At 52.1% G+C, this 23,385-nt stretch overlaps 6 non-coding genes across 6 annotated transcripts; 3 read left to right on the top strand and 3 right to left on the bottom strand.

The window, feature by feature from the left end:
• Positions 1 to 2,025: 2,025 nt before the first annotated feature.
• Positions 2,026 to 2,098, bottom strand: TRNAK-CUU. The gene has a single exon. It is a non-coding gene; the product is annotated as a tRNA-Lys (tRNA).
• A 1,983-nt stretch (positions 2,099 to 4,081) lies between these two features.
• On the bottom strand, positions 4,082 to 4,153 carry TRNAQ-CUG. Its single transcript has one exon. It is a non-coding gene; the product is annotated as a tRNA-Gln (tRNA).
• Positions 4,154 to 6,992: 2,839 nt separating this feature from the next.
• On the top strand, positions 6,993 to 7,064 carry TRNAY-GUA. Its single transcript has one exon. It is a non-coding gene; the product is annotated as a tRNA-Tyr (tRNA).
• A 9,674-nt stretch (positions 7,065 to 16,738) lies between these two features.
• TRNAT-AGU lies at positions 16,739 to 16,812 on the bottom strand. The gene has a single exon. It is a non-coding gene; the product is annotated as a tRNA-Thr (tRNA).
• Positions 16,813 to 21,608: 4,796 nt separating this feature from the next.
• On the top strand, positions 21,609 to 21,682 carry TRNAT-UGU. The gene has a single exon. It is a non-coding gene; the product is annotated as a tRNA-Thr (tRNA).
• A 1,430-nt stretch (positions 21,683 to 23,112) lies between these two features.
• Positions 23,113 to 23,184, top strand: TRNAE-UUC. Its single transcript has one exon. It is a non-coding gene; the product is annotated as a tRNA-Glu (tRNA).
• The last annotated feature ends 201 nt before the right edge of the window (positions 23,185 to 23,385 follow it).

Here is a 23,385-nt window from a genome sequence, read left to right as displayed (position 1 = left end):
GACATTGGTGAAGTAGGAAGCTGAGAAAAACAACACTGGCTGTCAGAAAAAAACAGCTCTCCCTGGTGCTTTAAGCAGTAGGTTCTGGTGTTTTAACAGCCATGGCCTGGGTTCAATTCCCCCTAAAAACCAGAAGTTTTTCAATGAAAATCTCCATTCGTTTTGCATTTGAAATGGAAAGGAAAAGAGGGCTTCTTGTCCTTATCAACAAGGCAAAGAATGGCTTTTGTCTCAGTAAATATTTTTAAAAGGCGCTGACTCGATCTGAAGATCTCATTTCATTTGTATTTACAATGGAATGATTCTCTCTAGGATAGACAGAAATTCTTCAGCTAGACTCGGATTCCACGGGAATACGAGAAGCGATAGTGTCTAACACCTGCCTTTTTTTGGACAACAGTGATGTCCAAGTTTTCCATGGACATTTCCCTTTCAGCACCTCAGGCCCCATCCAACAATACAAGAAACTGAAATGCACAGAAAGTTTCTCACCATAGGATTCACTGACCAGTCGGGGGAAAAGTTTTGCCATTTGAAGATGTTTGAATTCCCTCCAACTTCTGTCATACAAATGCTAAATAGTTGGTGGTGTAATGTTACAGGAGAGGTTGAAATTAGGCTATTTTGTCAGATAGAAGACAGTGATTGTGTCAGGAGTGGGATGTGAATGGAGCCTAGAGCAACAAATGACAGTGTTAGACGGCTTATTCCTTCACCCTCTTACTTCCCTGGTCCTTCTCGCATGACCAGAGAGCAGCAATACCCAAAGTCCAAAGGTGCAAACAATTCGATGTTTATTGGGTGAACGTCCAGCAAGCAATGATTCCAGTTTCCTTCCTTAGTGTCCCCTTCCCAGCTCTGACACCACAGAGCCTTGTCTGTGTCCCTGTTTTCTGTTCCCCTCCCCGGTTCCCAGTTCCCCCGGTAGCAAACCATTATCCCCATTCCCCCATCCCCAGTCCTTGGTCCCATTCCCCCCCCCCCCGCCCCCGCCTTCCTGATTGACTGCAGACTATATAGTAAAACCTGAGTTTTGCTTAGCTATTCCGTAACCAATCATTTTACTGAAATTTAGCTAACCAATCCTAACATATTGTAACATGGTTATTTAACCAATTATATTCCACCACCTTCATTGGTTTACACCCAACAAAATTAATTATACAGCAGACAGAAACAATCACAGAACCAGACAGAGACCATGCAAATAAACATACAAAACAATACAGAAGGGAGGATTTCACAACTACATCTATACAGACATAAGGGTTTTCCAGCTGTGTCTATTGATAGGTGAGTTCTTGCCAGACAGGATGCTACCAAACTAAGTTTCCCTTTCTCTGGAGGTGATGGAATATCAGGACAGGATTGTATTCCTCACAGCCCAATAGCACCTTAATTCAATGTGACTAGTTGGGAATGTGAGGATGTGACCATACACTTCCCAGCTTATGGCTGCCTTTGCTGCTTAGCCGAAGAACCAGGCCTCAGCCTGTCACCGTAAGAGAAGGCCATTACACAGACAGACAGTGATTTTTTATTCTCTCTTTTATATCTTTATAACTAGCTAAGTGATAAAAATACACCTAAATTCTTAAAGTACAGGCCTTTGCAGACTGGCCTGAATCTCTGTATCCTAACAGTCCTCCAGGTCAGGCAGCCTCTGGGTAAGGGGGTGGGGACTCAGATCCTCCCGCTGGCCAATTCCACCAGTGTTGTGTATAAACCAGGGAAGTTTGCCCCAATAGCCAGACCAGATGCCCCCTTTACACTTGTACTCTGTCCTCATTGCTTCTCTCTCCCTTCCCCCCATCTCTGCTGCTCCCCCTCTGGGCTTTCTCAGCACCTGGTCCCACAGCACTTCCTGGGGGCCAGAGACTGCGCTTTCTGCATCTGCAGATGTGGCCTCTCTCCTGATTCCTGAGGAAAGGAACCTTTCCAGGAAATGGCCACAGCTTCTGGGAATCCGCATGTGGCTGTGAACAGAATTTGGCTCCCAGCACACAAGGCAACTTAAAAGCTGAGCACCCAGACAGGGGCTTGAACCCTGGACCCTCAGATTAAGAGCCTGATGCTCTACCAACTGAGCTACCTGGGCTTGTTGAGAATATTTTCACTGTTCACCACAAGAGTGAGCAGGCAGGCAAAAGAGGCAAAAAAAGTCCCAGGAACCCCTCCTCTTTTTTCTGCACAGCCACTGCCTGTCAGCAGGATTCCTCCTCCTCCTCCTCCCTCCTGTGCCTCAGTGCGACTAAGGCCATGGCTACACTGGCGATTTGCAGCGCTGGAAAGCCTCCACCAGCGCTGCAATTAGTAAGTGGCCACACCTGCAGGGCACTTCCAGCACTGCAACTCCCTGGCTGCAGCGCTGGCCGTACACCTCACTCGGCATGGGGAATAAGGATTCCAGCTCTGGTGCTGCAGCGCTGGTCATCAAGTGTGGCCACACACCAGCGCTGTGATTGGCCTCCAGGGTATAAGGTGTATCCCAGAATGCTTTTATAAATTACTCTCTTTGTTTTGTTATGCAGCCTCTCTTTGTTTTGTTATGAACGAGCTCTGATCAGAGCTCCGTTGCTGCTTATCTAAAAAACAAACAGAGCTCCTGTTTGCTGTGATCACCTGTACCTGGCTGTAAACAATCAAATGAGCGGCAGGCAGGGAGAGTGAATGAAACAGCGGGGAGTCGTGTTTGCTGCAGGCTGTTTGCAATTAAGAGTTAAGACTAAGGGGTCGGAAACATGTTCTGATTTTTCAAGTCAGGAAGCTAAACACACAGTGTTGGCTCCAAAAATCCCCTCTCTCTCTCCCCCCGCTCCCTGTCACACTAGACCCCACTCCACCCCCCTCTTTTGAAAAGCACGTTGCGGCCACTTGAATGCTGGGATAGCTGCCCATAATGCAGCACTCCCAACAGCGCTGCTAATGCTGCAAATGTGGCCACACACCAGCGCTGGTAGCTGTGAGTGTGGCCACACACCAGCGCTGCTCCTACACAGCTGGATGACCAGCGCTGCAAACCGTAAGTGTAGCCATACCCTAAATCTCTGCACCTAGACAGCTGGTCCATCCGCTGCACCCCAATCCCCCATGCCTGAGCCTCCCTGCCAAAACCCTGCACCTGGCTCCAGAGAATTAAGTCTCACATCTCGCTGGGAACTTGACTTCTTGTACCCAGAGAGTCTCGGCCCCCACAGCAGATGACCCGAGAAACACAGTGTTCAGCTTTTCCAAAGAAGTGCTTAGACCCCCTCATCATGTGGCCTAAAGGATAAGGCATCTCCCTGTGGATCAGATGATTCAGGATTTGAGTCCCCTCGTGGTTGTGCTCACTTTGTGCTGCAAGTCCTGCTCCCTTCAGGGCTGGTACCTCTTCTTGGCGGCTCAGGCCAATGCTCTGGCTTCAGCTAGAGCCCCGGGAAGGTGTTGGGGGTTGGGTGTCACAAAGGCTGGGGCATGAGCCCCAGGTGCTTCCAGTCTTGCCTTTGCCCTTCCTGACTTGCCAAAGAAAATGGGCTGCTTCACTGCCAAAGTGAGCACCTGGAGTGGGAACCATAAGAGGCCCAGCCCTGCTTTCCTACCTTCTTCTGATGTTGGCCACAGAGCATCAGCAGCTGATCTGCAGGTGGCCATCAGTGGGGGTTCAGCACAGCAGGGAGCAGGCTGGCCCCATGTCTCTGTGGCTGTCTGCTGGCCACACATAGGCATGGTCCTCCCCTCCTCTTGCCCTGACCTCCGCTGCTTTTAAGCCTTCCCTTGGAGCTGTCAGCACCAGCCGCCTCCACTCTAGGTGCCCAGAGGAGGAGAGGTGCTGGGCTTCCACCTGCCCAGCCCTGACTAGGAAGCCTGGCCCTGCTTCCTTCAAGCACCAGGTGGGCAAGAGGGAAAGCACAGTGGCAAGTGCCAGACTTGTGGGCACCAGGTGAAGCCATGAGAATCCCAACCCTCAGGTGTCAGTTCTAGAGCCCTGACCCACCACAGCCTGAGTCACCCAGAAGGAGGGGAAAGACTTGTTCTTGCACAGCTGGAGACAGGGAAGTGGAGCACTGGGAGCTCCAGGGCTTTACCACAAGCCAACACAAGGTCCCACTGAGATTTGAACTCAGATTGCAGGATTCAGAGTCCTGAGTGCTGCCCATTACACCATGGGACCAGCTCATGCTGCTTTCTCTGCACATCGGTGACCCTCATGGGGCTGGCTTGTGTGAGGTATCATTTTAAAAATCTTGAACTGTTCATCTGTTGAACATTAATGTCTTCTTGCAGTCTATGTGCTCGCATTGGTTGGGAAGTTATGAAGTTTTGCTCTGTGTGCGTTACTGGGATATGTTATGAGGTTGGGAAATGCCCCCCACCAGCCTTTCAGGTGCGACAAGGGAGGAGCCAGACTCGCTGCTGGCCCATTGAAGGAATCCACACTCCCAAGGACTAGCCCAGGAACCGTGCACAATGCAGGCTTCTCTGAGATAGCACAGAGACAATGGACACTGCTTGACTCACATGGTAGCAAAGGAGCTTCCTATCAAGTTGGAAAAAAACATGAAAGAGGGGAAGAGACATCATGACTTGGCCTCTCTCCCCCAGAACTCAGCAGCTGGAAACACACCTGGAGAACAAGGACTGAACTGAACTGATTCAGAAATCAGAAGAGAATAATAACAATAATACTTTCAAACCAAAGTCCCCAAACAGACTAGTGTTGGTTTTTCAGGAGAAAATTTTCAGTTTGGGGGATTTTGTTTTCTCAGTCAGACCTTGCCAAGGGAAGCAGGGAGAAAATGTTTGAGTTGCCTCCTTCAGAACAGCTTGGCCTAGACACTAGCTTTGGTTCACTGCTCTGGCCTTGCTCGGGTTGAGGGTATTTTAATAATTTGGGCAGGTCCCAGGGTGTTTGGGGGAGATGATGAGGATGTTCCCTTTTGAGATAAAAACTAAGAAATATGGGACTAGAGAATTTTTTTTAAAGAAATCTGGGATTTAGACATTTTATTTAAAGCAAGTGAGTTCTGAGTTGGTTTCTGTTTGCAGGAAGCAACATTATTTGATCTGTTATTGTACCCAAGGGGGAAGATTGTTGTTTACAAAGGAGGGGTGAAGACTAAATGCATCTGATGAGAAGAGGATTCAAACCCATGCATGCAGAGCACCAAGGATTAGCAGTCTATCACCTTAGCCACTCAGCCACCTCATCTGAACTATCAAGAAATAGACAGGAGGAGAAATCTAAGGTCAGCAGAGCTAGGGACAATAAGGAGTTTTTAAATACTAAGCGGAAGCAGGGGCTGAATGAGCTCCCCCCTCACATCTAGTGAGGAGCTGGGGGAAAGACTTCAGCAACAGACCGTGTTTGCACAGACACACCTACTCTGCCTCGCTATGCAGCATGATGGGGCCGCTTTCACAAAATGACCAGTTTTGGCTGGTGGTGGGTTACAAATCACTTTAGGATTGAGTGGAATTAAATGTTATTATCCTTCCTGCACGAGTGAAGGGCAGCAGAACATACCTAGTCCGTCCTGATGGAGGGGTAGGTAGGTGGGTGAGGAATTGCTTTTATTGGACTGCATAGATGTGATTGAGGACGTCACCCTAAACCAGTGATTCCCCAAACATTTCACATTGTGCCCTCTTAGCCATGGCTGTGGCCCCTCGGAAGCTGCGGTCAAGAACCGAGGCTGGCAGTGGGGCTGTTGCTTGCTGGGGAGAGGGGTGCAGACAGGGGTAAGGGGGTCGAGGCCGAGCTGGGAGCCAGAGCCCCAGGCTGAGGGTGGGGTTGGGGAAGAGCTGGGGCAGAGTGGGGCTGAGTGCTGCTCCCTCCATGGGGGCTGGCTCAGGCCCTGGGGTGCCCCCATGAATGTTCCTCTGTGTCCCCCTAGGAGTCATGCCCCACATTTTGGGAACCACTGATCCCTACTCGCTAAGCAGGGGTTAGTGATGCCAAAGCCCAGGGAAAGGGAGAACAAGTGCGGGGCCCCAGCACTGGAGCCATGTGAAGGGGCTGCAGGAGAGGGGCAATGGCTGGTGCCACAGGGAGTTAAGGGCAAAGGGGGCACAGGAGGGGGCAGGAGTTAGGGGTGAAGGAGGTGCAAGGGTTGGGAGTGCTGGAGCTAGCGGTAAAGGGGGAGTGGGGATCGTCCAGGGGCAATGGGGAAGTGCCAAAGTACAAGCTTTGCCCAGGGCACCATTTCCCCTAACGCTGGTCTGAGCAAACAATTGGCAATGACCCTTCAGTGAGACCAGAACCATCGTGTAGAAAAGCCCCTTTATTAAGTGGTGGTGGCTGAGGGCTTAGGGAGATGGGTTAGAAAGCAACGGGCGTCTTTCTGTGGAGGTTTGATTTTTGCCTGTTAGGCCAGGCTGGTGTGTGGTGTCTCCATGGCTGTACTTTCAGTGTCTGATCTGCCACAGGGAGCCAAGTCTAGACATATTCAGAGGCTCTATGCCAGGGTTTCTCAAACTTCCTTTCACTGCAACCCCCTTCTGCCAAAAAAAACTCACTACATGGCCTTGGAAAAAGAAACCAGGCCCCTCCACACTGAGCACAGGCAGAGGAGACAAAGCCTGAGCCCTGCCCCAATTGGGGGAGGGCAAAACCAGAGCTTGAGGGATTCAGCCCTGGGTGGTGGAGCTCCAACTTTTGGCTTCAGCCCCAGGCCCAAACAAGTCTAATGCCAGCCCTGGTGACCCCATTAAAACAGGGTTATGACCCACTTTGGGGTCCCGACTCACAGTTTGAGAACCACTGCTCTATGCTGAGGGGAGAGAGTTTTCCTGTGGGTGCAGTTAATCCACTTCCCCAAGAGGTGGCAGCTATGTCAGTGGGAGAAGCTATATCGGTGGGTGCGCAAGCTGTGGTGTTTGCCACATTTAAGAAGTTTAATCAACCCCCATTTTTAAAACCACCTGTGGTCTGGGAATGGCAAAGGACCTCGATGAAGCAGGGTCTGTCCTTCAAAGTCCTGGCGATCATGATTCCATACTCCTGTTGCCATGGGGATATAGCTCAGTGGTAGAGTGCTTAACTGTAAATCAAGTGGTCCTTGGTTCAAACCCCAGTGTCCTCTTATAACCTTCTTTCTTTTTAAAAAAAAGGAAAACATTTTCATTTCCATTCTCCATTATGTTCAGGAGCTCCACTATAGGGGGTGCTTGATATGAATGTAAACACTCAACATTTCACTGTCCAAATGCATAAAAACCTAGCGAAGTTGTCCATCAGCTGAAATCAGTTCCAATCCTCTAAGTGTCTAGTTTATGTTTTCATCAATTAAACAAAGGTATCATTTGCAGATCCCTCTTCTCCAGGAGCTGTACTGTGCAGAAGAACAAGAGCCACATCCAGCTGCAGTTCAGGAGTCTGATGACCAAAGAGCCAATAAATGTTCTGAGGGCTGGAGAAAAATGCCTTCTAGTGAGCTATTGAAAGAGCTCAACCTGTTTAGCTTATCAAAAGAAGATTGAAAGGTGACTTCATTGAAGTGTTGAAAGGCCTTAATGGACAGAAACATTGGGTATGAAAGGGCTCTTTAACCGAGCAGAGAAAGGCATAACAAGACCCAGTGGCTGGAAGGTGAAAAAAAGACAAATTCATATTACAAATAAGACACAAATATTCAACAGCGAGGATGATTCACCACAGGAACAAGCTACAAAGGAAAGTGGTGGATTCACCATCTCCTGATGTCATTTAATGAAGACTAGATGCCTTTCTGGAATGTGTTTGCCCCAAAAGTAGCTATTGTGTCATAAAGGAGGCGTGTGATATGCAGGGGGTCAGATTAGATGCTCTAATGGTCACTTCTGGCCATAAAGTCAACTAATTTATGAAAAGCTGAGTGTAGCATTGGGAGCAGCGTCTGATGTTTTACTGTCTAACCGGCTTGCTGCCTAGAACGAACGCTCCTTGAGTGGGGTGATCCACAGGGAGTAGCTCAAACCTCCAAAGTGCCTGGGCAGGGGCAGGACATTAGCACAGCAAGGGAGGGGTGTGGCAGTGACATCACAAAGGCCTTTTGCAGGACCTCAGACTATTGGTCAAAGGTGGTGGGGAGGTGGTGACCTCACAGAGAGATGCTGACATCAGCCAGGCAGGACAGGGGCGAGGGGCCAGGGAAACCTCAGAGACCCCTGTGGCTTTGCTTCAGCAAGTCTCCTTCTCCAGGTCTCTCTTTGAGGACTGAGAGAGTATTCGGGTTCACGGACGTGAGTGCCAGGAGGAACCTCTTTCGAGTTTTCTCCTTCCCTTTTAGTGATTTTACTAGAAAACAGCCGTCCCTGTTTAGAAGGTAAGAGCCTCCTCGAGGTTTGAAACCTGTTCAGTCTGATCCATCTGGTGACAGTTGAATTCTAAGCATGGAAAACACGAGCTTAAAGAGGCAGAATTTTATTCCACACTTAGGATTTTATCCCATAGAATCACTGAGGACATTAGGGTTTGTCCTTTTTGTTTCACCTTTTCCTCCATCCACCCCTCCTTCCTTTCTCTTCATCTCTTGCTTCTTTTGTCTTTTCACCAGTTCCCCTGTGTCCATTGGGTGGGGTCTCGGGGCAATGTGAGGGCAAGGTCCCAGGGGAAAGGGGTTGTGCAGAAGTGGGGTCTCGGGGCAAAGTGAGGGCGAGGTCCCAGGGGGAATGGGTGGGGCAGGGGCAGGGTCCCAGGGGGAAGGGGCGGTGCAGGGGTGGGGTCTCAGGGGGGAAGGGGTGGGGCAGGGGCAGGGTCTGAGGGAGAAAGGGAAGCTCAAGGGTGGGAACTCGGGGGAAGGGGCCATGTGGGGGTGGGTCCTTGGGGAAAGGGTGCAGGGGAGGGGTGTATTGGGGGCAATGTGGGAGTGGGGAGTCGGGGGAAGGGGCAGAGTGAGGGTGGGGTGCTGGGGAAAAGGGGCAATACGAGGGTGGTGCCTTGGAGGAAGGGGCGGGGCAGGACTTCAGGGAAAGGGGCAGCTAGTCGGGGGAACAGGCGAGGTGAGGGGGGACCTCGGGGTTAGGGGCAGCGTGAGGGCAGGACCTCGGGGGAAGGGGGCAGGGCTTTGGGGGAAGGGCACAGCGGGGGGCAGGGGCATGGCTTTGGGGGAATGAGGGGGGCAGCACGTTCCTGCGTGGGGCTCTCTGGGGGCGGGGCGGGGATGAGGAGTGGGGAGAGACGAGGCCAGGGGAGAACCAGGGGTGGGGGGCAGGGCCGGGCCGAGACCCCGGGACACATGAGTTCGCGTCAGGAGCCGGAGGGGGGCGGGGCCGGGGCTCCCTGGAGGGCGGGTATGAGGAGTTGCGTTGGGGGGGCGGGAGGTGTCAGGTTGACCCAGGGACCCGCCCTTACCTGGGCTGGAGAGGACGGAGGCGCCCCGGGGCAGGCTGGGAGTTGTAGTTCCTGGCTCGTCTCAGAGCGGAAGTGACGGACAGTTTGCTCAGACAACGCCCCCTCCCGGTGCACACTGGGAAGCGTAGTTCTCTGTCTCTCTCTCACACGCGTCCTCTATTGGAGAAGAGGCCGTAACTCGTCACTTCGCCGCGCCCCTCCCCGCTCCCTGATTGGCAGAGAGAGCGCGGGACAGAGACTCGGCGCGTGGGGGGAGGCCCCGGTTCCCTCGCCCCGAGGCTTCGCTGCCCCCCCGCCCCGGGCGCGCGCTGCGGCCGTTGGGATTCGCATCCCGCGTGGGAGCCGGGCTGGGGGGGGAGGCAGAGGCAGCGCGGAGTGAAAGGGCTTCACCCCCGCCCCCCCAGCTGGGCCTGGGGGGCAGCAGCGGGGGGGGGCTGAGCTGCCTGGGAGCAGCCCCACAAGCGGCAGCCTGGGGCCGCGGGGCCCCTCACCCCCTCACCACCCCACCACCTGCCCGTGATCAAGGCAGGAAATGGACAACAAGCTACAGCAACGTCATTAACCACAAACACACTCTCCTCATGCTCCAGCCAGAAGGGAAAGGAGCAGAATTTCTTGCTGTTCAGCCATGGACACACTTACACAAGGGCACAGCAGAGTGTGTGTTGTGGAAGCTGGTCTGAGGAAACAACTGGAATTGATCACTCAGTGAGAACAGAACTAGAGTGCAGTGAAAACCACAGATCCAGCAAGTCGTTGTGGCTGAGCGGTTAAGGTGATGGACTAGAAATCCAGTGTGGTCTCCCTGCGCAGGTTCAAATCCTGCCAACTACGGAGGAAGTTGTGGTTCTTTAGTTTCAATGGAGCTGGGTTTTGTCGTACTCTTAAGATAGGCCTATGCTAAAGGGTAATGTGCCTTTAGTTCAGGTGTTTTAATTGAACTCTTGCATGTCCACCCTATGCCCCTGTGTCACCAGAGCACGTCCATGCTAGAATCTCTTGGATTGCCACAGAGAGCAGTGCACTGTGGGTAGCTATCCCACTGTGCAGCAGGGTGCTTTGGGAAGGGTTTGCAATGCCTCATGGGCCAGTACAGCATCACATGATGCAGGTTTCTCTGTTCCATGGGCATCCTACCCAGATTGCCAGCTGCTTTTCAACTGCAGTGTGTGTGTGGGGGGGAGAGACAGTGTGTGTGTTGGGGAAGAGTGAGTGTGTCGCACACGGTCTCACAGCTGCTGGAAGCAACCAGTCCTGAGGCAGGGGACAGCCCCGACATCAGCCCCCTTCTCTCACTGGCTCAGCTCAGCACAGCACTCTCTGTCACACACACACACACACACACACACTGCTGCCTGCTTAGCTCTGAGTCAGGGGGGCTGGAACAGGGGGTTAGAGAGCCATGGCCCCACCACTCTTTGCTGGCTGTTAGGACAAATGATGGAGGGGGGGGAAGGGTGCAGTCTTGGGGAAGAGGTGTTCTGTGGGTGTGGCCTCGGGGGGAGAGGTGCTGTGAGTGGGGGTCCTTAGGGCAGGGGTGTCATGGGAGCACCACAGTTCAGACAACGGTGCCCCCCCCACTGTAAGGAAGCTTCTGCCGCCCCTGCTCTGTGTTGGCAGAGCGGGAGAGAGCAGCATCCACAGCAGTGATTTGCTACCTGGGGCTCCGGCAGGGCGGCTCGGGAGGTGATTTAAAGGGCCCGGGGCTCCGGCCACTGCAGGGAGCCCTGGGCCCTTTAAATCACCAGCCTGGGGAAGCCGGGCGGGGCTGGCACAGCGTACTGGCTCTTGCCGGTACCCCATACCGGAACATACCGGCTTACTTTCACCTCCGGAAGGTCCTCACGTGGATCAATAACTGGTTAAAAGATAGGAAACAAAGAGTAGGACTAAATGCTCAGTTTTCAGGATGGAAACAGGTAACTAGTGGTGTCTGTATTGGGACCAGGACTAGTCAAAATATTCATAAACGATCTGCTAAACAATGAGGTGACAAAATGTGCAGCTGATCCAAAACTACTGAGGCTAGTTAAGTCCAAAGCAGCCTGTGAGGAGTTCAAAAGAGATTTCACAAAGCTGGGTGAAAGAGCAACAAAATGGCAGATGAAATTCAATGTTGATCAATGCAAAGTGATGCACATTGGAAAACACAATCCCAACTATACATAGAAAACGATGGGATGTAAAATAGCTGTTGCAACTCAAGTGGGAGATCTTGGAGTCACTGTGGATAGTTCTTTGCAAACATCCACTCAGTGTGCAGTGGCAGTCAAAAAAGCTAACAGAATATTGGGAATCATTAAGAAAGGGATCGATAACGAGAGAGAAAATCTTATTGCCACTATATAAATCCATGGTACGCCCACATCTTGAATATCACGTGCAGATATGGTCGCCCCATCTTCAAAAAGCTGTATTGTAACTGGAAAAGGTTCCGAAAAGGGGTACGGAGTGTCTGCCATATGAGGAGAGAATAATAAGACTGGGACTTTTCAGCTTGGAAAAACGGTGACTGAGGGGGGATTTGACAGAGGGCTAGAAAATCATGACTGGTGTGGAGAAAGTAAATAAGGAGTGTTACTTATTCCTTCTTATGACACAAGAACTAGGGGTCACCAAATTAAATTAATAGGTAGCACATTTAAAACAAACACAAGGAAGTATTTTTTCCACAATGCACAGTCAACCTGTGGAACTGCTTCCCAGAGGAGGTTGTGAAGGCCAAGACTATAAGAGGATTCAAAAAAAGAGTTAAATCAATTCCTGGAGGACATGCTCTGAGCCAGGCTGGGCAGGGATGGTGTCCCTAGTCTCTGTTTGCCAGGGGCTGGGAATGGGTGACAGGGGAGGGATTACTTGATAATCACCTGCTCTGTTCATTGCCTCTGAAGCACCCGGCATTGGCCACTATGGGAAGCCAGGACACTGGCCTAGATGGACCCAGTCTGGCCGTTCTCACGTCCTTTCATACAGATGCCTGGGATTGTGCCTCACAGTGTGTCCCTGAGGCCTCAGCCAAAATGCCCCAGACAGGCAAACACTCTGGGCTCCTGAAGCCTCTGCCCCCCACCTAGTGCCCTCTGGCTAATCCCTGACCCTTGCTGCTGCTCCTTGCTACAGACTGAGAGAGGAGCTGAGGCAGCGCAGGAGCCGTCTGGGGATGCAGGTCTGAGGCTTTGGGGAGACACATTGTCTGAGACATCAGAGCGCTGCAAACCCTGCAGCCACCCCCTCAATCCGGGGCCTGTTCCAGCCCTGAGTCTGGGCTGCCGCGATCCCTCCCCCAGAGCAGGGCGCCCGCAGATAACTGCCTGGAAATAGGCGTGTGACACTAACTCCTGCTCTCCCTGACAGGGCCTCCCCTAGACCAAGTGGCGTCCCAGGCAAGAAGTGTCTTCAGTGCCCACCACCCAATACGTTAAACTTTTGAATAGCTTATTTTTTATTGCATTTGTAGCTCAGTTCATGATTTTGATGCACAATTTGGATTCATGATTCTCTCTGTCATATAAGATGAAAAATTTGCAGGCTAGGATCTGTAAACCTGTATTTATTCATGCCATGTATCAGCAAAGAAAACAAATTCGTTTCCTCTGAGCATATAGAAACTTTTTAATTTTGACAGTAACTGAACTGTGCTAACACCTAGCAATGGAACTGTCACCAGCACAGGGTGGGCCGGTATTAAATAGTGTTACAGGAGGAGGCAGCGTTAGGACATTAACCCTAGTACTTTAGTTCAAAGGTCGCTTTTCTCGCCTTTGCCCTCATGAACTGAAGCGCGGCATTAGAGAGATCCAAAGATTGGCCAATGGGATTTTCAAGTGCTAAAATAGCAAGCGATGTCGGTCTCTCATTGGCCAGCATCAACTGAAGATCTGGTTTAATGAGCCGGAGCTTCAAGGCGAGGGTGGCTCTGTCCACTGCCTTCCCTTGCACTGCTGGGCCCCAAGTCCCTGGTGGCCAATATGTGACGCTGGGAGAAGAGAGTGGGGTAGCAAGTGGCGGCAGGACTTTTGCCACCAGGGTCTAGCTGCCCAACTTCCTCCTCATACCACTGGGCCCCTGTCACCTTCAGGAAACCCAGGAGCTAAGGCAGGAATAGGGCGAGTAAGTGAGTAAAGCTGAGCAAGGAAGGCAAAAGTGAATCTTGCCTTCATGGGCCGCTCGCAATGACGTCCTTGTTCTGTGCCACAGCTGACAAGAACATCCCAGACAGAAAAGCAGCAGGATAAAAAGAAACCTAGCAGCTGCTGAAGTAGTTCAGTTGGGTGAGTGCTAAACTAAAGGTCCCTGGTTCAATCCTAGGCCTTGGAATGCTCTTCTATCCTGCTGTGTGCAGGGGTGGGTGTTTCTGAAAGTGCAGTAGGTCCTTTATCTGCCACAAGTCCTTCATTTTAGACTATGCAGCAGGAAAAGGCAGCATGGGCTTCTGCACCGAGCTGGCCCACCTGACCTTTCATTCTTCTCTTGCTCTTTGTCAGCAAGGGGAAGAAAAAGAAGCTCTCCCTCAAGCAGGAGTCACAAGGACGACTTCCTGAGCCCAGGGCCGGCTCTAGGATTTCTGCCACCCCAGGCAGAAAAGAAGAGCGCCGCCCCCCAGCGGCGCGGAGTGCAGCCCGAGCCCCCGCCCCCCCCAGGGGCGCGGCCCACGGCCCCCAGCCCCCGCCCCCCGAGCGGCGCAACACCGCCCTAGCCCCCCCCTAAGCCCCGGCCCGTGGCTCGAGCCCCCCTCCCCCCCAGCGGCGCGGCCCGAGCCCCGCGGCCCGAGCCCCCCCCCCCCGAGCGGCGCGGCCCAGCCCGAGCCCCCGTCCCCCCCAGCGGCGCAGGCCGAGCCCCCACCCTCCGAGCGGCGCGGCGCGGCCCGTCCCGAGCCCCCGTCCCCCCCAGCGGCGCGGCCCGAGCCCCGCGGCCCGAGCCCCCACCCCCCGAGCGGCGCGGCCCGGCCCAAGCCCCCGTCCCCCCCAGCGGTGCGGCACGAGCCCCACGGCCCGAGCCCCCACCCCCCGAGTGGCGCGGCCCGAGCCCCCGTCCCCCCCAGCGGCGCAGAGAGCCGCCAGACGCCCCTCCCCCCTCCCGAGCGGCGCGGCCCGAGCCCCCGAGCGGCCTTAGCCCCCGCCCCCCTCCCGAGCAGCCCGAGACCCCGTCCCCCCCCCGAGCGGCCCTAACCCCCGTCCCTCCCCCCCCGAGCGGCCCTAACCCCCATCCCCCCGAGCGGCGCGGAGCGCCGCCCTAGCCCCCTCCCGAGCGGCGCGGCCCGGCCCGGCCCGGCCCGGCCTGAGCCCCCGCCCCCCTCCCGAGTGGCCCGGCCCGAGCCCCCCGAGCCCCGAGCGGCGCAGCCCGCCGCCCGAGCCCCCGCCCCGAACGGCGCGGCTCGCCCCAGTCTCCGGTCCCCCCCACCTCCCCGAGCGGCGCGGCCGGCAGCCCTAACCCCTGCCGAGATCGCCGCCCCCTCCCAAGGCGCCGCCCCAAGCACCTGCTTGGTAGGCTGGTGCCTGGAGCCGGCCCTGCCTGAGCCCCGGCTCCAGTCCTCTGTTCTTCCAGCTGACCTATTGGAGGGCTGCCACCACTGTCTCTAGGTTTGCCCATCAGTGTGTGCCAGGGTGAGCACCAGCCAAGTGTGTGGCATTTCTGTAGTGTAGGGTGATCACATTTGCCTAACGCTCAAAAGGTCCCTGGTTCAAAACCAGGCAGGAACATGCTGGTTCCTTTTCTCAGATCCCCTTGCTGTCCAGGAAGGCGCTGCTCCTTCTGCCACTGGCCTGTCTCTGAGATAACTCCAACCCCTCCATGACAGAGGGTGCTGATGTCAGTCTGGAAAACCTAGAGCAGTTGGTGTGTCACCTTTTGGAGGCTTGTGGCTTGGCCTCCCCTGCCCTTGGAGGTTGTCTTCTAGACACTTGAACTAAGACTATAAAATAGGAGACTGTGGCATCATGTTTTTGCCTTTCTCCTCCCCCACGTATGCTGGAAGCAGCAGGAATCCTGAAAGGATGAAAGTCATCTGAGGAGACTGGTCCAGGTTTCAGTGGGAATTTTTTATGGATTTAGGATGGTAACATCCAGTGGGGTGAGAAAATTGCTTGTCCTAACTACTGCCTAGTGTAATAAGGTGTAAAGTTTAGCTTGTGCATTTATCTTTAATTCCTTTGGTAACTTACTTTGATCTTTTATGCCAACCATGTATAATCCTTAAAACTCCACCTTTCTGTAGTTAATAAATCTATTTTATACTTTACTGAAAATACCGTATTTTGCTTGAAGTCCATGGGAAATCTCAGCTCAGTTAGAAGGCTGGTGCATGTACTGTTCACAATGAGGGAAGGGAGGACTGGGTAATAAACTCACACCGATCAGGCTTCTGACTAGGACAAGATGGTATGATCCAGGGGTGCCAGACTGCAGAGCTGGGGGAATTGGCGGGAGGCTCTCTATCTATCGTTAGTTTTGTGAGTGGCTGGGAGAAGCATTCATGTAACTCAGTTGGATGTGCCCCTACCTGTGGATGTCTGTGTAAGTGCAATATGTGCCAGAGATTCGCAGCCTGTCACAGCATCACAGTGTGAGAGGGAGCCCAGGCGGTGGGACACAGGGCTCAGGGGTCCCACTGTTCAGGTTGCATCCTGCAGATCCCATCACAGACTTTCAACAGCCACCGTGGATGTTCACAGAGACAGAGAGAGAGATGCCAAATAGTGATCTCCAGGGCCTGCAGACATCAAACGATGAGGAATTCTGCGCACAGAGAGGACCCTGCTAGTGGAAAATGCCTTTGGAAAAGCCCCTTCTGTCACCGCTGTGGTCGTACAGTGCTCAGTGCTCTGCGTTGTGGCCTCAAGAGCCATGGATGCAAGTGGAGTTACGATGACCTTTTCCTTGTCTCCACATTTCTTAGGTGCCTCCTGCCGACACTACCGGTTTCTTTTGGAAGCATTTGCGCTGCAAGGCAGAGGCATCTTCTCTGCTTCCTCGAAAGATTGACCAAAAGGTGGGAGGAGCAGACACATTTGTTAAGGCACCACTGGGTGCTGCATCCCTAACCTCCACTTTACCTGGCAGGTGCCTTGGCCAGCTTAGCCACGGTGCCGCTCTCTGGCACTTTTCTCCCAGCTGCTCCATTTTTCATCACTGACAATCAAAAGGAAGGCGACATGGCCTCTGTGTGTGGACATCCCCAACGAATCACAAGGACGTGTGGCACAGGCTCTCGTGTTGCAGCAATTGCAGTCGAAGCAACCGCCATGCCAATGCCAGTCACAGCAGCCTTTTCATCAGCTCCAGACTTGTGATTTGATTCTTTCCAATGCTTCTCTCCAAAGAAGCCTTTTCCTTAGCAAGCAATTAGTTGGATACCAAGGGAGGTCTCTTCTGTTTCCTAGAAAGACACAGGAAAATGTGAGCAGAGGAGACAAAAGCCATGCAACAAGGCACCACTGGGAGTTGAACCCAGGATCTCCTGTTTACTAAACAGGTGCTTTAGCTAACTAAGCCATGGTGCCTATCTCATGAAAGTGTTTACAACTGTTCCAAGTGATGGCCCAGGACAATACCTGCAAATTCCAAAGTACAGACGTTTCCCATGTCCCTCAAGACTTGCAGACCTTGAGGTGCCTGGCTCTCCGTGCACAGAAAGCCACAGCTGAGTTGACAGAGGGCTTCTAACATGTGCTTCTCCCACCAGCCACTGTGATCATATAGTGGTTAGTGATCTGTGTTTCAGTCGCAGCAACCTCGGCTCAGTTCTGAGTCATGGTAACCCTTCCTTCAGCTCTAGACTTCTCATTTGCCGCTTTCCAAGTGTGGTGGGGTGTCTGCCCCCAGACAAGCAGGAGAAAGATTAAGGCAGCCTTGCAGAGGCTGTGCAGAACCCAGCCTATCAGGAAAGTGCTTATTGGGAGAGCCAATCAGGAGTAGGCTTGCTGGAGCAGCCCATATATAAAGGGCTGCTCAGCACAGCAAGAGTCAGTCACTCCTTGGAGTTTGAGGAGGGAGGATTGGCTGCCCTGAAGGGAGGGCACCATGATCGGAGTAGTGCTGGGTGGGTAAGGGGAGCATGAGTGACCTCCTGGCTGACTGCTGCCAGACTGAGGCCCTGATACAAAGGCAGAGGAAGGTGCTAGGTCTGTGGGGAAGTGGTCCAGGGAAACAGATGGGGGGTTGGAGGTGCACCCCTTTAGCCTCAGTCGCCGCTGACACAGGTGGCTACAGCCTGGACTGCAGCTGGCCACTGAGGCAAGTGTCTGGATAGAGGACAGCTGCCCCCTGGAAGGGGGGAGAGAACTGAGTGGGGCACAGCCAGAGGGCTGTGTCCATAAGAGGACATTGAAGTCCTGAGAGCGACATGGGTCCTAATGATAGAACAGATGGCAGCCAGACGCCACTAGATGAAGGCGCACCGGGGGACCAGAGCTAATTGCCAGGACGGCCAACAGGAGGCACTGCAGTGGTGAGACATGCCCCATGGCACCAAGACTCAGCCGCAAGGAAGACTCTCTCTGTTTTGAACCACCACTTAGAAGGATTCTGCTGACAAGTCTTTTCTTTTTAAGAGAAGAGACACAAAAAAGGAGCCAACAGAGACATTAGGTTCAGCAAGGAAGAACTGTCAGGCCAAGCCAGGATTTCCTGGTTACTAGGAAGGCTCTTCAGCCAGCTCTTCCCAAAGATCACTATCTAGAGGCCTTTTAACAGTCACTGCAGATGTTCACCACAAAAGAGACAAAGAGATGCCGAAATAGAGCTCTCCACTGCCTGCTGCCATCACGCTACCAGGAGTTCTGTGCACAGAGAGGCCCCTGCTGGTGGAAAAAAGCTTTGGTAGAGACTCTTCTGACAACAGCTGCAGTCATATAGCATTTAGCGCTCTGTGTTGTGGCTTCAGCATCCACAGATGCAAGTTCAGTTGGGGGATGTTTTTCTTGTCTCCACATTTGTCTAGTGGCTCCTTTCAACACTTGTCACCAAAAAGACCTGTTTCTTTTGCAAGCAATGTACAGCTAGGCAAAGGCAGTCTTCTCCATTTCCTCAAAAGATCACCAAGCTGTGGGGAGAAGAGACACATTCAGCCAGGCACCACTGGGTGCTGGATGCTGAATCTCCTCTTTATTCAGCAGGTGTCTGTGAAGGACATAAATCTACACCGTGTAGAGGTCAAGAATAGGAGTTTATTACACACAGCGCTGGCGGAGTGTCACCTTGCTTATTAGGCTCAGAGACACTGCCAGTCAATTGATTACGATAGAATATATAGGTTTTCCATGGGTTGGGGAAAGTGACGGGGTAGGCACTTCCACACCCCGGGATAGGTTTTGCAGCAAGACAAGATAGCACAGTATCCACTGGTTAACAGGTTACATAATGTCTCCGCACATGGTCTCAAGTTAGCAAGTGAACATTTAATTAATACTTTGATAAAATGTTATTAGTATAAAATATGTTGAATTCTGATTTGAGGTCCACAGCAATGGAGCAACTCTTTTGATTGTCCAACAGGTACATTCCTAGAGGTTAAAGCAAAGAAACAGTGAAAGTATATGGCAATAAAGATTGTTTTCTGTGTGTCTAAAGGCAAGGCATTGGTCCCTGGGAAGGGAGGTGGAAGGATGCCATATCTTATACTGAAATGTGCCTACTTCTCATAAACTCAAGGTTGCATCTGTGGGAAGAACATCTCCCTACAGAAGAGACTAACACAATAGGAAAAGGGATTCTTTGTTCAATCTGCAACTCTGAATAAGACACAATTATTTAGTTCTTCGCTCCAACACCTGGCAATTTGCTGACCAGGCCTATCTTAGCAAGCAAGGCTTTCTGTTTACCCAGCTTTCTCTTAGCTGATCACTATTTGCTAGGCCTCTGGTCCCTTGATCATGCTCTGGACTTTGGGTCTAGAAAAGAGCTGGCACAATCTATAGACCAGGTTGTTATATAAAATGCACATGGATTTGAACCCTTCACATACAGTAATAGCAAAGTTCTTGGTTCTGGCTTGTAGCAGTGAGAGGATAAACTGCAGGTTCAAATCAAGTCTCTGGAGTCCATCCACAGCTGGGCTGGGTCATTCAGTCCTTTGTAGAGAGCTTCAGTTTGTAGCAAAGTCCCTCCAGAGGTACGAAGCAGGACTGAAGACAAGATAAAGACGAGGCATCAGCGTTTTATAATCTCTTGCCATGTGGTCTTTGCTTTCTTTGTCCCAAGGATACTCTATCCAGCACGTGGCATAGAAAAACCTTAGAGTTCTGTCCATAGGCAGGTCCCTGCATACCTTGCTGAGTCACAAGGCGAATCTGCCTTCTCTCAATGGGTCAGTTGTACAGCTCATGGTCCTTAATGAGCCATCAAGCAGGCTAGGCAGAACTGACACCAACTTGTCTGGCTGGGGTGTTCCCCGGAAGCATAGCACAAGTTTGAAATACGGGCAGCATAGAGCCAATATTCATAACGTCAACTACAAAAAAGATATACATCTAGAGATTGCATCATTATAATCAGCCAATCAGAACCTCTCCATACACTCCTTAGACAACAACCTTTCTACCATATTGGCTGCAAATATAGAACAGCGGTCGCAACGGTGATCTATAGAGTTACAGATTATGTTAATAACATCACAGGAGGTGACACAGCATCAGTGAGACTGATACTGGAATAGTGCTTCCAGTTTTGGTGTCCTCGTTTGAAAAAGATGTTGTGAAATTGGAGCTGGGACAGCAAAGAGCCACCAAATGTTCTGAGGGCTGGAGAAAAATCCCTTCTAGTGAGCTACTGAAACACCTCAACCTGTTCAGCTTATCAAAAGAAGATTGAAAGGTGACTTCATTGAAGTGTTGAAGGGCCTTAATGGAGAGAAAAGATTGGGTATTAAAGGGCTCTTTAATCTAGCAGAGAAAAGCATAACAAGACCCAATGGCTGGAAGGTGAAAAAAGACAAATTCAAATTACAAAAAGGCACAAAAACTCAACAGTGAGGATGAGTCACCTCAGGAACAAGCTACCAAGGAAAGTGGTGGATTCTCCATCTCCTGATGTCATTCAATGAAGACTAGATGCCTCTCTGGAATGTGTTTGCCCCAAAAGTAGCTCTTGTGTCATACAGGAGGCCTGTGATATGCAGGGGGTCAGATTAGATGCTCTAATGGTCTCTTCTGGCCATAAAGTTGACTAATTTCTGAAAAACTGAGTGTAGCATTGGGAGCAGCATCTGATGTTTTACTGTCTAACCGGCTTGCTTCCTAGAACGAACGCTCCTTGAGTGGGGTGATCCACAGGGAGTAGCTCAAACCTCCAAAGTGCTGGCCAGGGGCAGGACATTAGCACAGCAAGGGAGGGGTGTGGCAGTGACATCACAAAGGCCTTTTGCAGGACCGGAGACTATTGGTCAAAGGTGGTGGGGAGATGGTGACCTCACAGAGAGATGCTGACATCAGCAGGCAGGACAGGGGCGAGGGGCCAGGGAAACCTCAGAGACCCCTGTGGCTTTGCTCCAGCCAGTCTCCTTCTCCAGGTCTCTCTTTGAGGACTGAGAGAGTATTTGGGTTCAGGTACGTGAGCGCCAGGGGGAACCTCTTTCGAGTTTTCTCCTTCCCTTTTAGTGATTTTACTAGAAAACAGCAGTCCCTGTTTAGAAGGTAAGAGCCTCCTCGAGGGAAGGGGTGTCATGGGTGTGTCACAGTTCTGATGCCAGTGGCCCCCCTACACTGTAAGGAAGCTCCTGCCGCCCTGCTCTGTGTTCGCAGTGCGGGAGAGAGCAGCATCCACGGCAGTGATTTGCTCCTGGCTGCCAGAGCAGAGCAGCAGGCTCAGCTGTCAGAACTTCCCAGAGCGATGAAAGGGGTGGGGGCCCATGGCTCTGTAGCAGGAATGCAGGGCAGGCGAGTTCACGGCGGGCATTGTGGGATACTGGAGGAGGCCAGTTATGGTGCTATAATGAACAGCAGCGTCTACTCTGTCATTTAAGTTTGCTGCAAAAAGCTCTAGCCCTCTCATTGAAGTCGTTTTATTTTGTCAGCAAAACAGGGCAGTTTTGTCGCAAGACATGGCATTGCAGTGTGTGCACCAGCCACAAGCTGCTGATCAAGGTAGCGTTGTGTGTTTTTCACACACCTGAGCAATATAATTCTGCTGAAACAACTTTGTAGTGCAGACCTGGCCAAAGATTTACTCACACACAACTTGTAAGGGAAATGTCACCTGCTCCTCTGCTTTGCAGAATCCAAACACAAGCAAAGCTTGTCAGGCCCCAGTGGTGATGGCAGGGAGTCAGGTGTGGGCAGACACAGTGTTATAGTTACCCACAGGCACCATGGCTTAGCTGGCTAAAGCATCTGTTTTGTAAACAGGAGATCCTGGGTTCAACTCCCAGTGGTGCCATGTTGACTGGTTGTTGGGGCACCTGCTATTAGCTACTGTCAGAAGACAAGATTCAGAGCTAGCTGGGCCTTTGGTCTGGCCCAGTGTGGTTTTTCTTATGGTTTAAATAACACTCACAGGCACTGATAACAGAGTTACTGAACGTTTTGGAATTAGGAGCAGGTAGGTCAGTGGTCCAGTCCCCACACAGATGTCCCCCTCCCTATGGGACAGGGGCAGGTCTGAGCTCTCACCCAAATGCTCATTGTGGCTGCCAGAATCTGTGAGCAGCTTGTTTAGTTTACGCCAAAGGTTGAGTCCTGCATTGTGCACCGTGTGTGAGAATGAAAATCCTGAACCGCCCTTTGAAATAACGAAAGCAGCAGGACGTGTTATTGTCCCTGCCCCAAAGCAGACAGACCAATGGAGAAATGCCGTCGAGTCCAAGGTAATACTTCCCTGCCATTTTACCTTTTTTGCTTGCTAAACTCCTTCTTATCTGCCCGGCCCAGGCTGTCCTCTGCCTCAGCTGCTGCTCCCGGCCTGCTGTAGAGTCAAACACGCAGGGCCCCCAGGGGAACAGAGGCTGGGACAGGGCAGCAGCCTGGGCTGGGCTGGGAAGATGCTGGGAGTTCTCGTTCCCTGAGAACTGGCCTGGCTCCCTTCTCAACAGCAAACAAATCAATTCCACGTCCCCTCCCCAGAAAAACCAGCCTGGAGCCAAGGGCAGCAGGGGCCGATTCCCTCCAGTTCCCACCGAGGCAGGAGAGAAGCCAGGGTGTTTCTAGCAGTGCTTATGGAACTGAGGTGGGGAAACCAGCCTTTAATAACAGGCAGTTCCAGTTTAAGCTCAGTGTTTTTAACAATTTCTACAACATTAAATAACCCTTCAATCGTAATGTCACCATCCATAACATTGCTTCAGCCTCCTAAGAGCCCAACTAAACATCTCTTCAAATCCAAGGGAGTGGAGATCAGTCAATGTTCAGAGTCATCCCCCATAAAAGAACCATGTTGTGGTACATAGTGGCCCTACCATGTGGCCATCGCCTTTCCCTCCTCTTCCAGAGTCAGAACGTGATCAGCTCCCACTGAGGGGGAGCAACACCCCTCCCTTGGTCTCTGTGCCAGAGCTCCTATCAGCTCAGTGTCCTTCCCACAAGATTCGGCTGCTGAGAGGGTTGCGATGGGGTAAATGAAGGCAGAGGAGGATTGTTCCTGATGGGTTTTCTTTGTGTGGCTCTGTGATCCTGCTGGAGGAAGCTGAAGCATGATTTGAGTTTGTTTCAGTGGCTTGGGTTGGGCTGAGGTTGTGACCCTGAGCACAGGGATTCCTTCACTTCCTGCTCTTAGCCCCTCAGGGAATGGACAATGGAGCAGCTTCAGAAATTGGATGGAAAGTAGCCTAAGAAAGTGTAACATAAGTGAGAAAAAAAAGTAGTTTCATCACCTCCCTGGTGGTTTAGTGGCTAGGATTTGGCACCTTCACTGCCAAGGTCTGGGTTCAATTCCCAGTCAGGAAAAGTGACTATAAACCAAAACTGCTTCTGTTATTCTTCACTTACAACATAAACAAATCCATTGTATTTTCCTGATTCCCCATCTTCCCAGTGTCTCCATGGCAGGGCTGGCTCTAGGCACCAGCACAGCAAGCAGGTCCCTGGGGCAGTCAATGGAAAGGGGAGGCTTCAGCAGCAATTCGTCCCTCTCAGAGGGAAGGACTT

Source organism: Mauremys mutica, unplaced genomic scaffold, assembly GCF_020497125.1.
Source record: "Mauremys mutica isolate MM-2020 ecotype Southern unplaced genomic scaffold, ASM2049712v1 Super-Scaffold_100100, whole genome shotgun sequence".
NCBI classification, from domain to species: domain Eukaryota; kingdom Metazoa; phylum Chordata; order Testudines; family Geoemydidae; genus Mauremys; species Mauremys mutica.
Note: the sequence above shows the minus strand (reverse complement) of the source record. Positions and strands in the feature narration are given on the sequence as shown.